Below are 12,286 nucleotides of genomic sequence, written 5' to 3'. Positions count from 1 at the left end.
GAGCCCTTCCTGGCACAAAGTAACAATGTGGACGCGATCGAACCGCGGTATTGACCGTCTAGGCATGGCCGAACTACAGACTACACGAATGGTGTACCTCCTTCCTGGTGGAATGACTGGAATTTCTCGGCTGCTGGACCCCTTCCGTTTAATAGGCGCTGCTAATGCATGGTTTACATCTTTGGGCGGGTTTAGTGACATCTCTAAATAGTTAAAGGGACTGTGTCTGTGATACAATATCCACAGACAACGTCTATCTTTAGGAGTTCTGGGAACCCGGCTGATGCAAAACTTTTTTGATATGTGTGGTTGAGCTTTAGGATACAATTAGAACACTCCATAGCCTCGCTTTTCATAATCAAATCACATACAGTTACAATACAGAACACACAATGGTTTTTCCAGCGCAGTTATATAAGATAATGTGCTATGAATGTGGCTGCAACGGCGACTCCACGGTGTTTTGACAACTCAAGTCTTGGTCACAAACACACTTATGTCAGTACAAATGTAATTATGAGTGCCACTCAGCAGCATAAGTCAGTCCGTCGTGGTAACAGAAACGCTCTGCCGTAGTTCTTTCGTGGCTTAAGTTGCTGTATCTATTGGCTCTACAGAGGTAAACGTCACCTGTCGCAGCAGCCTAACGACGTCTCACACAAGGGACGGCTGCACCCTATGCCAACCGGTCTGCTATCTCTGCGCTGTCTCTTCGTCTCCATGGCACTGTTCTTCTTGTCCAGGTTCCATATACTTCCGGCAACGTAATACAACTGCCACTTGCTGCTCCTCGCCTTCTGTCGTCGCCCGGGAGGCACTCAAGACGCTTCCTGAGCTCTACTGGCCACCCCTCATGTGACGCACCACGGCAACGTAACTCAAACACACCCCTCCAGCAGCTCTGACACAATACACGGTAGAGGGTTTAACTTTCTCGAAGATTTTGTAAATCGAGATTACACTTAATCTTAGTTTGTTTGCCCCGTATTTCCATCACTTTCGTTTTACGTACAGTGTTTGGTTATCCTGTGCGGCTGTCTACTACTGTACTTCATAAATTAATTGCGTGAGGCACGGTGGTGACAAATTTTAGGATAAATATTTTTCAGATGCTGCATTTCCATAAACTGCAATTTACTGGATGTCATGGTACGCGATGTACTGAGTACTATCTAAAGAAGTTATTACTATTAATATATTAAAACATTTTATATATTTCATTGCCACTAAAATTGTATTCTTATGGGGTACATCAAATGTGTGGATTGGGGAGAGGGTTGAGGGGGGGGGAGACTGCAACTAACTATGAACCGTCTCCCCCGCGCTCAACCTGATCCCTGTAAGATGTGTCGCTGTACACGCAGCTGCGCCAGCAACAGACTAGCCGGTAGGGGTGGGCAAGCAATCGCAATAAATAAACTAACCCAAATCAGAAGTTAATGAGAAGTCGCAGTTTTTGTAATACGAAGTTGTGAGTATCTGGCTGTAATTTCAGTCACAACTAGACCATGTGCCCTATGTTTCATGGTATTCATACAACGACGGGCTGTTTGGCTGTTATAATGTCGTTTCGACTGTAAGAACAGAGCAACAAGTAACAACTAAAGTAACATTACAGTGAGGTGACGAAAGTCATGGGTTACCTCCCAGTATCGTGTTGGACACCTTTCGCCCCGCATACAACAACATCTCGGCATAGCATAGATTCAACAAGACCCCAGCAGAAATATTGCGCGATACTGTCTCTACAGCTGCCCATAATTGCAAAAGTGTTGCCGATGCAGGAGGTTCTGTCCACGAACTGCCCTCTCAATTATGTCCCACAAATGTTCGAGTGATTCATGTCCAGTGATCCTGGCGGCCAAATTATTTGCTCTAAATGTCCAGAATGTTCTTCAAAGTAGTCACAAACAGTTATTGCTCGGTGTCTTGGCGCATTATCTTCCATTAAAGATTCCATTGCTCTTACGGAACATGAAGCCCATGAATGGCTGCAGATGGTCTCAGTTGGCTCAGTTCGACCAGAGGACCGAGTCCATTCCATGTAGACACAGCCCACACCGCTATGGAGCCACCACCATATTACACAGTGCCTTGTTGACAACTCCGGTCCATGGCTTCGTGGTGTCTGCGCCCTGAGCCACACTCGAACTCTACCATCAGCTGTTACCAACCGGAATCGGGGATCATCTGACCAGGCCACAGTTTTCCAGTCGTCTACGATCCAACCGATATGGTCACGAGCCCAGGAGAGGCGCTGCACGGGAAGTGGTGCTGTTACAAAGGACACTCACGTCGGTCGCTTGCTGCCATTGCCCATTAACGAGAAATCTCGCCGCACTGTCCTAAGGAATATGTTCATTGTACGCCCCACAGTGATTTTCTGCAATTGTTTCACACAGTGTTGCTTGTCTATTGGTATTGACAACACTACGCAAACACCGCTGATCTAGGTCTTGAAGTGATAGCCGTCGGCCACTGCGTTGTCCATGGTTAGAGGTAATTCGTGAATTTCGGTACTCTAGGCGTTCTCTCGACAAGGTGGAGCTCGAAATATTTAATTCCCTAACGATTTCCCAAGTGGCATGTCTCATGTGTCTAGCTCCAACTACCATTCCGCTTTCAGAGTCTGTTAATTCCAGTCGTGCGACCACAATCACGTTGGAAACCTTTCCACATGAATCACCTGAGTACAAATGACGGCTCCGCCAATGCACTGCCCTCTTATACCTTGTGCACGCGATACTGCCGTCATTTGTGTATGTACCTTTCGATATCCCATGGCCTGAAAAATAATTTTGTTTGTAACTTTGTATATCTGCAAAACTGCTTATACCTGGTCTCACCTCCATGTTTGCGACGAGGCATAAAACGAGATTCATCTCAAAAGGCTACCTGTCGCTACGTAGCGGACGAAAAAAATGGTTCAAATGGCTCTGAGCACTACGGGACTTAACATCTATGGTCATCAGTCCCCTACAACTTAGAACTACTTAAACCTAACTAACATAAGGACATCACACAACACCCAGTCATCTCGAGGCAGAGAAAATTCCTGACGCCGCCGGGAATCTAACTCGGGAACCTGGTGTAGTGGACGTCCAGTTGCGATACTTACGTGCAAATTTCAGCAATCGTCGCCGATTAACAGCGTTCAGCATGACTCCATGAACCAGGCGTCTGCTGTGCAAGCCCATACCCAGCAACGTTAGCTGAACGAACGTTGCGGGGACACAGTTGGAAGCCCCTTGTTTCGTCTGGGCAGTCAGCTGCTCAACAGTTGCCCGTCTGTCCGCCCGTACGCATCTCCACAGTCATCATTCACCTGTTCCATCTGTGACCCGTGGTACACCATAACTGCCTCGACTCTGGCTCTGGATAGCGGTGTACCTTAATGGTATACTTTAGCCACGGCGGCGAATAGATTACAAACTTAGCAGTTCCGGTAACGCTTGCACCCTTGGTACAAAAGCCAGTCATCATGCACTTCGGAACTCTGATAAATCGCTCGTTTCCGCACTACGACAACCACCACACTGTTTTCCGCATCCCCCGACACGCTACGTATAACGTCCACTCATAGCGCTGCCACCTTCCTTCTGCAAATGGTTACTGCACGTTGACGTCTAACAAAGGCGGTAGTCACATTAATGGCACTGTATCGTGTAAGACTGTTGCAAATAACAACTAAAAATACCATTTGCCGGTAAGTAACAATATCGTTTAAAATCCATCTTTTATTCTACATGTTTGAAAGTTTTACAGAGTGTAGATACATCCTTTAAGAACAATATTTTCAATTCTCCACATAATTTCCATCCCTCTCAACTGCCTTACGCCATCTTGGAACCGGCGTCTGTATACCCACACAGTAAAATTGTGGACCAACCTGTTGGAGCCACTATTTGGCAGCGTGCACAAGGGAGTCATCATCTTCAAACCTTGTTCCATGAAGAGAGTTCAAATGGTTCAAATGGCTCTGAGCACTATGGGACTTAACATCTGTGGTCATCAGTCCCCTAGAACTTAGAACTACTTAAACCTAACTAACATAAGGACATCACACACATCCATGCCCGAGGCAGGATTCGAACCTGCGACCGTAGCTATAGCGCGGTTCCAGACTGAAGCGCCTAGAACCACTCGGCCACACTGGCCGGCCCCAAAAAGATGATAGTCACATGGAGCCAGGTCAAGACTGTAAGGCGGGTGTTTCAGTGTTGTCCATCCGAGTTTCTTTGTGAGCCACTGTCAACATCCTGGGAAACCACCTGGCACAAACCTTTGTAACGCCAACACTTTCAGTACTCTGGAAACACTTCCTTCCCCTATCCCAACGTAGCGTGACAATTCGTTAACTCTCTGCACATTGTCTGGAGTGTGTGCAGTACGAGGCCTGCCGCTGCGAGGGCAATCCTCAATATTACCGTGCCCGCTTTCATCACGTAACTTGCTTGCCCACTGACCAACTACACTGCGATCAGCATCTCAATACACCTTTTTCAATCTTTTGTTAATCTTTCCCACTGTCTCGTTTTCACAGCACAGGAATTCTAAGACAGCACGTTGCTTCTGACGAACGTCAAGTGTAGCAGCCATCTTGAAGACATGCTGTGACGGCGCCATTCACGGGAACAGGTCGAACTAAGTTTGAAAACAAGCGGGAAGGATGTATCTACACACTGTAAAACTTTCACACATGCAGAATCAATACTGTATTTTTGCAAAAATAGTGTGCATTTCTTTTGGAGTGACGCCCGTAATAAGTCAGACCAAGCCTATGCACCTGCCGCGTTCAGCTGGAAAGTTGCAAAGTGTGTCCGCCGTAATGTGGCACAAGTTGCGGCCAGCCGGGCCGCTCGCTCAGAAGCGATAAAACCGGCGGCAGGAGGGAAGTGGAGCTGATGCTGCTATTCCACGAGCCTTGGCCGACCAGGCAGGGGGAGGGGGGGGGGTCCTCCCTCCCCGCGAGCTCCGCGTGGCGCAAGGCGGATCGCGGTGCGTAAAGGAGGCGACCTCACACGCCACGAACCCGGGATGAAATCGTACGAGGGGTAGCCAGCTACCGAGCGGCACGCCGCGCTCCGGAGTTCCAGTCCCTGCTATTTTAGTTTTTGTGAAGGTAGCCGCGTATGGCGGCAGCGGAGTGGAGTGGCCGGAAGGAAGGAGCAGGGTGGCGACAGAAGAGGGTTGTCCTCCACGCTGCGCGCAAGATGACTCCGGTCCTAGATTAAAACTGTCAACCACTCTGACGAAGATATATTAAAGCGGTCGCGCGTGCCCTGAAGACTCGCGGTTCCGGCAACTCCTCTGCTACTCAGGAATCCTCCAGACAAGGAGGGGCTATGCTTGTCCGTTGTGTAACCCAAAATATAACCACCCTCTTTGTTGCTGGCGGCTGCGTAATGGGTCTCAACTGTAGCCTACTCTCTATACACAGGATGTTGTCGAGGGTGGTGGTGGTGAAGATAATTCGCATAAAACGTTATATTTAAGTCAAGATGAATTCTACTAGGACCTGTTGTGCTAAGATGCTGTTAAATGATTATAATCAGGGATTAGCCGGCCGGAGTGGCCATGCGGTTCTAGGCGCTACAGTCTGGAACCGAGCGACCGCTACTGTCGCAGGTTCGAATCCTGCCTCGGGCATGGATGTGTGTGATGTCCTTAGGTTAGTTAGGTTTAATTAGTTCTAAGGTCTAGGTGACTGATGACCTCAGAAGTTAAGTCGCATAGTGCTAAAAGCCATTTGAGCCAATCAGGGATTAATTCAGCAGTTGGACAATTTAAGCAACTGGACAGGTTAAGGTCGTTTTAACATCATGTGCATCCACATCTGGGTCTATATGACTCGCTACTAAAACATTATTGATGGCTATACTTTGCCTCATATCCAGCTAGACCAGCAATGACATACAAATCCATAGGTGACTGATTCCCCTCTTCATCCATGATTATGATTGTACAGGGTTGTTATAATTGAAGTGCAGCTAATAGCAAAGGTCCATTTTCAGCTGTAATTATCGTATGGCAGTGAAACTTCGTAGATATTCTAAGCCTTTATTCCAGAACTGAAGTAGACTGTAAAAGAATAAGTTCCACATTCGGCTACGAGATGCAAACGTGGCACTATGAATGCGAGAGAGACATACAGAAGTGTTTACATTTCTAATGGATTAGGAACGGGACTTGGGCAGAAAAGGTCAAACAAATTAGAAAGGCGTGAAGTTGATTTTATTATTAACCACCGCTTACACAGTTTGTTCAGTATGAGCACCAAAGATTTCGACGAGATGCTGCAGAGCGCCAGTTTCCCACCTTGCGGTCAAGATTGGAACTAACTTTTTTCCAGTGCAGATCGGTTCCGTATTATCGCCTTAGCATACCTACCAAGTTTTGCTGCCATACTATAATTACAGCCCATACCGGACCTCAGTGAGCAGTTGCACTTAAGATTTGTTGTCTTGATATCTGACAGAGATACGGATGATTACGGAAATCAATCATTTCACGTGTTAGTACCCTAGTTTCTATTGGCTCGTTTGTTGCCATTTTTGTTTCAAAGTCAAAGTTGCGAAGTTCTGGTTGAGTCTATGTAACTGAAATTTTCATATGTGATTGTGATTTGTTCGCTAATATTACTGTATTGTTTAGGCACGGCACACTTATTTACAAATGCTGAATATGGCGATATGGTCTTTATGTACTGCATTTGTAACGGAGACTCTCCAGCTGCTTCTAGAAAATGCGGTTGACTATTTCGTAGCCGCAGAGTAGCGTGTTTACTTGAGATTTCACTACACTGCGTACGACTCGTGCTGTGCCCACTATCCATATCTGAACGTGCAGACGAACGGAGTGTAGATGTCCGCAAGCTGCTGTAGCTCCGGAGGCTAACATTTTCAGTCCAGTTCCATTATTGAATTGACTACCGTCTACATGGCGCTACGAGGGAAGCACAGTTTCATTAAGAAGGGATTCCATGGACCTGGTGAAAGTCCGTTCATAAGACGCGCATGCGAATGCGGAGGATTTGGGCACTGTTTATCACCGCATCTTTTAATTAGTGGCAGGCAAGAATCTGCAACCATGCGATTAGTGTTGCTTCATCACCGATCGGAAGCCTCGTCGTACACGCCAGCGTCAAGACGATAGCACTGCTTGCGTGTTATGCGTAAGCGTCTATTATGAAATTATTTTGTGAGCGATCAAACGAAAGCGTGTTACTATTGCCCTTGTGAAAGTCAAGTAGTTACAGGAAAAAATTTGGCTTATGTTTTCCGGAAAACGTACTTCAAAAGCTGCTTGTAATCGAATACAGGGTTCGCTGGTGTAACATTCTTCAATTTTCGTACAAAGTGCACAATATTTTTGTGAAACAGTTTCTCGTGCTATAGGGGTGCTTACTTTGTTGGCCGGCTTCCCTTAGGATGCACTAGAAGGTTTTTGTCGGTGAGAAAAATTGTGTAGTTCCTATATCATTCGGGAAGTTTAAAGCATTAAAAACAACGTGCCTGGAAATTTCTGAATTTCCGTCTATATTAATAACGCTGTAAACATAGTAAATAGTGATATGTTCCACATCTCGTGCAGAGAACCACACCTTCAAGCAGTGCCCAAACCTGAAGGTTGACCTTTATTCTGACACAAAATTGGCAACAGCGAAATCAACTAAAAGGCATATTTACTGTTTATTGCTACGAATTTTTCATAGACTTACGCAACTCGCAATATATTCGGATGAATAAACTAGGTAACTTGTTTTTCATACTTGCTAAAAATTGAAGATAAAATCACGCGATATACACGTAAAATTAATAAGACACTATGATTATTCTAACGGTCGTTGGACGAGTGTAAGTACGCAAACAGTTCGCTACATTAAAACAATTGTATCTTTGATAATCATACCGTGATGAGCTTCTCATTTTACACACTCATGTTTCTCTCCCTGTTATTTTTGCCACCCTCCACGCCACACACACTAATTACATCATGAAAATAAACGTTAATGTTACTGCTTTTTTTCCAGAACGTTCCTAACCTAAACGAAAGCATATTGGAACAACTTTTAAATATTACGAGCCCAAAGTGGCCATTACCAGAAATGAGATGCACTGCACAAATTCTCCGCTGTGTGGTAAACGCATGGGGGGGGGGGGGGGGTAATTGGAGGTGCTACAGCCACGGTAACAACTCAGCTTACGTGGATTATGCAGATGAAACTACTTGGCCTCACCGACATGCGCAGTAATTGTAAACAAGTAGTCAACGATACGTACTACAAAATCATTTACTTCGTAAGTCGGAATGCTTTCCAGCCGTTACGAGAATGTAACGCATCAGTTATATTACTAAAACTAGTTCGTCGTAGAAGAACAAGTATTGTGGGATTATTGTGTCTAATGAGTAGCCTAGTCACCTCAGACAGATACGTGTTACGCAGAAATTGAGGTGTGGGACAGTTTTAAATATACGACAAAATGTCTTCGTTATTCTGCATAATAAGTTTCATAAGCCGGCTGCTGAAGTTGCGACATTTTTCCAAGAAACGTTACACTTGCACTGGAGTTTCCTCGACTTTTTAAGTTTATGAGGATACTGTTTATGCCAAAACAGTGCGTGAACTACGAAAATACGTGAACGCTACACACAAAATGAAAATTTCTTAAACCTGTGCCGTTTGGACGCAACTGATGGGTCGTGTGAAAGGTGTCGTGTAGGAGTTCACACTTCTTACCATAACCTAGATCCGTTCGCAGCCTGCTGCAGAGGTATGTAGCGATAAATTTCAGGTCATGCCACATACGATTTGTACAGGAGTTAATAAGGCGAATATGATGCAAATAACAAGTCATCGTTTTAGACCATGTTAAAATCCTAGTGAACAAATAAATTCGGATGACATTTCATTGTAGACAACCATCAGGTGTTTGTTTTTATGATCAGTGCTACCGGTTTCAAACACTGGATCATTATCAAGCCAAAGAAAAGGGTAAGAAGCTTTTCACTACAACATTTGAAGTGAACAACTCCGATGTATGTAGAAGAACACAGCTTCTGATACAATAAATAATATGCAAAAGACACAGGTATGCAGGAGACGCACACAAGACGACCATCGTGTACGATCATCTTATGGGCGTGTCCTGCATGACTATGTCTTTTGCATATTATTTATTGTATCAGAAGCTATGTTTTTTCTGCCTACATCGAAGCTGTTCACTTCAAATGTTGTGTGACAACCTGGTTACACTTTGCTTCGGCTTGATAATGGTCTACTGATGGAAACCTGTAGCACTGAGCGTAAAAATGAACAACTGATGATCATCTACTATGAAGTTTCACAATTATTTGACAGCAGTAAGGCCCCAACTCATGACAAATCTACATAAATGTGGAATGGAAATATATTAGGTTCAATATGTGGGAAGCTGAAATGATAATGAAATACTTTCCATAACGTGGGAATAGATTGTTGGACCTGTTAATTTATAGTGATTCAAGCGATAAAGACTGACTACCATGAAATACAGGTGAGCCGTGCGTGGCTGGTGTTCCCGCCATCATGTATTTTACACCCTGTTTTTAACGTACTTTCACCTTACTACGTTAATTTAAATTACTACTCTCACTGAGTTGCTGCTTTGCCTGACGGTGAGCCGCGTTAGCAGCGGGTATCGATATATTCCCTCTCGTAGTATCTTTGCTTGACTGCTATTACTTCCCGGTGGTTGTCTGTCGTAGGACAGCTCGGCGGGAGTTCGGGTTGCGAGGTCGGGTCTGCCAGTCAGTTGGAGCGCAGTCCGGACCTGCCGGTCGGGGAGTTGCAATGCGGCATTTTGCAGTCGGTTGGGGCAGCAGTGAGGTCTGCGTCGACATGGGTCCCCAGGCCATTGCCGCCACGTAGCACTTGAGCTGGGCCACGGTCTTGTTGGATCGTCGGTGGATCGTCCTACCGGACGATGCGTTTTGGCTCGCCGATGAGTCGGCTGTGTGTGTGTGTGTGTGTGTGTGTGTGTGTGTGTGTGTGTGTGTGTGTGTGCGCGAGCGCGCTCGCGCATCGACTCCCGATTCGTCCTCGTGCATGTTTAGTTACTGTTCCATATCGTTCAGGTCTTCGTGCAAGTGTTTGTCAGGTTGTGTGTGTAGTTGGTGTTATTGCCACTGATGACTATTTGAGATGTTGTCGGCATTCTGAGAGGAGTCGGTCGGTTATTGCGGACCAGGGAAGTTATCCCCGCGCGGTGCAGTCGGCTGGGTCCGCTGGCAGTCCCTGAACATCGTCGCAGCGTGTGTGGAGCTGTCCGATGGCTACGAGCTTCGTGGTTCATCGACCCAGGTCGTCAAAGTTGAGTAGTGGTTTCAACTACTCAAGCCACGTCCATTCATGTTGTGGTGGTTCGTTTCGATGGTTTGCAGTTGGGAGGTTTTCCTGCGAGTAAAACAGAGTGTTTCTACTGCTGAAATTTAGCCGCCATGCGGTGCAATTAACTATTTTGGTTGACTAAAATTCGAGTACACCAGTGGAATTTTATGCCTAGTGCCGTTAGTGTTCCGGTTACTTGCCCAGGCCACTAACGTAATTTCAGGCAGCGTCCTTTGCTCACCTGTTGTCGCTGTTCAACATGGTGTATAATTTTGACAGCTAATACATACTCCATTGTCGATTATCAAGTTTGTAGCCTTTTCTGTTTAAGTTCACATGTACTGATTGGGGGGGGGGGGGGGAGCAAGTAGTAGTGTCGGTCGGTCTGTGGCTGTGTCTCATGGTTGAGTTCCGACGGATCAAGTGTAGCTGGGCTCACTACCTGTCTCGCCTAAGTGAGCGAGGGCAGACAGATCTCCCTGGAGGCTTCTGAGTGCAAAAATTTTGCAAAATTAATTCTTTATCTGTCAATCTTAAACATTATGGCCTTCTGCCTTTAAAAGTCTATGGTAAGACAATCTAAAATTTTGAATGTTAATGGTGGCCTTCGGACTTTGGTATTGCACCTTGTATGTGTTTGTTCTATCCACCTTGCTGTGATGTTTTTGTAATTGTTTTATTGTTATCTTAATTGGACTTTTTTATTTTGTTGATTTGTTAAGATTTCTTGTTTGCAGGCCTTCAGCCGTGAAAGAGTTGCATTCGGTAAAGGTCCGGCTACGTGCCGCTTTGGTTGTAAAAGTGTTATTAAATTACAATTAGAAGGTGAAACAGCCCCAACCTTACTTGGCCCTTCCCACAATCCTAATTACCTGTTCTGCCCAGCGGGCGTATCAACAGGAATATGGAGGGAAAAAGAAGAGGAAAAACCACAACAAATTTTCTAATCACAAATCCATAATACTGACGCATAAACAATTCGTTTTTCTATTTTGTTACTTTTTTAACGCTGGTAACCTTTACTTTCAATTGCAAGTCGTACTCTAGAATGAAAGAATGGATGGATAAATTCCTGAGGTATTACTGTCACCTATTCTACCGTATGACTAGTAGAGGACACAAAAGGATCCTATTTTCAAATCAGACATTCAGTCAGTAAACATGAAACGTCCAGTGAAAAATGTTATACGACAATGTTATCGCGTCACTTTGCTATTCACTGTACTCACCGACATTAAAAACATTTCAGTTTATGACAGTGTCACCTATGTGCAGTCTCTTGGAACCTAAGTTTATAGCGTAATTACTGTGCTGAAAAATCTGCAACTTTAATACAACGTACCTGTTTGACTGTTCTGTAACTACCTGCTGTAATATCAATGTGATAAGAGCTTCAGCTAAAACACACCATACCTGCTGCAACAGCGAAATACGCAGACAGAATTAAATCGATAAAACATTCATATTTTAGTGACCGGGAGCATTTGCTTTTGCTAAGAATACTACCGTAAATCTCCACTTAGGCTTCAAATAGCCTTGAACTAAGCGGTGACCCTCATTTCATACCAGACTAACACGATCTAACACTTCTTCCGCAGAATGTCATGTGCCACCTATGTTTGCAAGACTACAATAGACTAAATGTTTTAGGCAACTCGCTGACTTAACAGATTCTAATCACACAATAAATGCCGAAACAACTAGAGAAATCGCTGCAACTTCACAGCCTGCTAAATTCGTCTACAGGAATAGCGGATGCACTAGTAATGAGGTACAGTAAATGCTTGGGCAGGTTGCCTGGGACGTTAATTAATGCCCTATGGAATAGTATTCTGGGCAGTTTTATTCTTAGATACAAAATAATCACAGCATAAAACAGTGGCACACATCGCTGACGTATCCTGTGGATATATATTT

General features: G+C 44.9%; 1 long non-coding RNA gene across 1 annotated transcript in view; it reads left to right on the top strand.

Moving 5' to 3' along the window:
- The window catches only part of LOC126237239 (uncharacterized), a 570,495-nt gene that overhangs the window by 199,290 nt on the left and 358,919 nt on the right, over positions 1-12,286 (top strand). The gene's annotated exons all lie outside the window — the stretch shown is intronic.

The sequence above is a fragment of the Schistocerca nitens genome, chromosome 1 (genome assembly GCF_023898315.1).
Source record: "Schistocerca nitens isolate TAMUIC-IGC-003100 chromosome 1, iqSchNite1.1, whole genome shotgun sequence".
In the NCBI taxonomy this organism is placed as follows: domain Eukaryota; kingdom Metazoa; phylum Arthropoda; class Insecta; order Orthoptera; family Acrididae; genus Schistocerca; species Schistocerca nitens.
Note: the sequence above shows the minus strand (reverse complement) of the source record. Positions and strands in the feature narration are given on the sequence as shown.